This window comes from Pelmatolapia mariae, linkage group LG5 (assembly GCF_036321145.2).
Source record: "Pelmatolapia mariae isolate MD_Pm_ZW linkage group LG5, Pm_UMD_F_2, whole genome shotgun sequence".
Lineage (NCBI taxonomy): Eukaryota > Metazoa > Chordata > Actinopteri > Cichliformes > Cichlidae > Pelmatolapia > Pelmatolapia mariae.
The window spans coordinates 8,373,691-8,375,487 of record NC_086231.1 but is presented as its reverse complement, the minus strand read 5'-3'; positions in this window follow the sequence as shown (position 1 = coordinate 8,375,487).

Sequence of the window (1,797 nt, the reverse complement as noted above, 5' to 3'; positions counted from 1 at the left end):
CTGCTGTATTTCCCGGCACTGCACGCTCATTGGCTAAGGAGCAACTCAATAAAACCTCTCCTTGTCATCAGTTGGATAGGGAGGGGTCTAGATTTTCTTTGGCACACTAATAGCTGTGCTCCTCCTCTTTTCTTCCTCACTCTATCACTTTTTCCCTCAGTACAAGCAGACAGGGACTGCTGAGCTTTGAGAATTAGACGCAGGAGGAAAACCAGGAAGGGGGGGGGGGGGGGGGGGGGGGGACAAAGAGAGGAGCAGAAGGGACTATAAAAACAGGGGGCTCGATGAGTGATGAAAAGAAGGGTGAACATGGAAACCAGCAGTCTGCAGTGCCTCTCAAAACAGAGCTCGATTTAAGGTGTTGTACCTCCCTGCTGCAAGAACTGTATGGGAACCTGAGTGCAGTGAGGTGTGAGCAGAAAGGATAGAGGAAAAGGGGGAGGAGGTGAAAAGGAGAGAGAGGATAGGAGAGGGGGAGTGACTTGGACTGTTTTTGCTGCAGTATAGAGGCAAGCAGAACACAGATGGGAAGTTTGTTGTTTTTTTCTGAAGCAGTTAATGTGAGGCAGAAATGGCAAAGTAGTTCATCCACTCTACAGAAGCATCCAAATCCAAACTGGTAAATAATTTAGAAGGTAGGATGAGACACATAACTGTGTCATTCACATGGGAGATAGTATTCAACAACAAAAAGTGCAAAGGTCAGTGAGTCAAGGTGATATATGAAGAGCTTTAATGCAGTTGGATGCCAGCAGAGAAATGTCTAGTTTGGTTTGACAGCATATTACTGTATACTTGTCTACTGGCCATCTCTTTAAGGTTTTGTGCTATAACATAAGCTTTAAAACGGCTGTTTTTTTGTTTTTGTTTTGTTTCTTTTACTTTTCACATATCTATTTAGTATCTTGGTTTTAAAAGAATGAAACTGACTAAATGAAATCTCATTCTGCCATCTTAATTTGAAATATGGTAGCTGGACAGCCTTCCTCTGCAGGTTCCTCCAGAAAAATCCATGTACTGTGTGGCCGGGGAGAAGCATAAAAATACACAATTTCCAGCGGCACCAATTTCCCCAAACAGTACTTGTAAATGTTTAAAAGAAATGAGGAGGAATGTGTTTGTTTGCGCATAACAGTATCCACTTCTCATTCCTCCTTAACAGCCTAAATCTTTGGCAAATGAAAAGTGTGCTCAGACAGTCTATCCAGCTGATTTACTGGTGCAACATTTGTTAATGAAAAGCAACGACAGGACACTGTTGTGACGGCCAGTTTCACCATTACGCTTATTAAACCTTCTGGGACCATTGCCAAAACTCTGCAGCAAATGGCAGTCAGGCTACCCTTCAAGAGCGACGCACCATTTCATTGCCTTTGGCGTTACCCTTGACATCCTGTAGCAGTGACCGGGCAGTGCTCGGCGCATTACCCACAATTAGAGCAACACCGCAAGATGTGTCACAAATGCTGCATCACTAAAGCATCCAGGTTTTTTATGAACTTTACATTTTGCTGTGCTGATTTGCTCCCATTCTTGATCAGAGGGGAGGATGATGGAGAAAAAAAAAGTTTTGATAGAATCCAATTATTCAGCCAGAAGATATTTGGTGATTGCCTCCTGCTGAACGTTATAGCAATAAATTGGAATAGATGAAAGGGAGGCACAGAGGTAATTCAACATGGAGATTAGAGGCAGAATATGTGCCTGAAGCAGCTGTGAAGGTCTGGTTTCATAAAGGTGAAGCAAGGAGTCTAATGAGGCTCACATATAAAATGAAGATGTAATAGTGAAATGAGA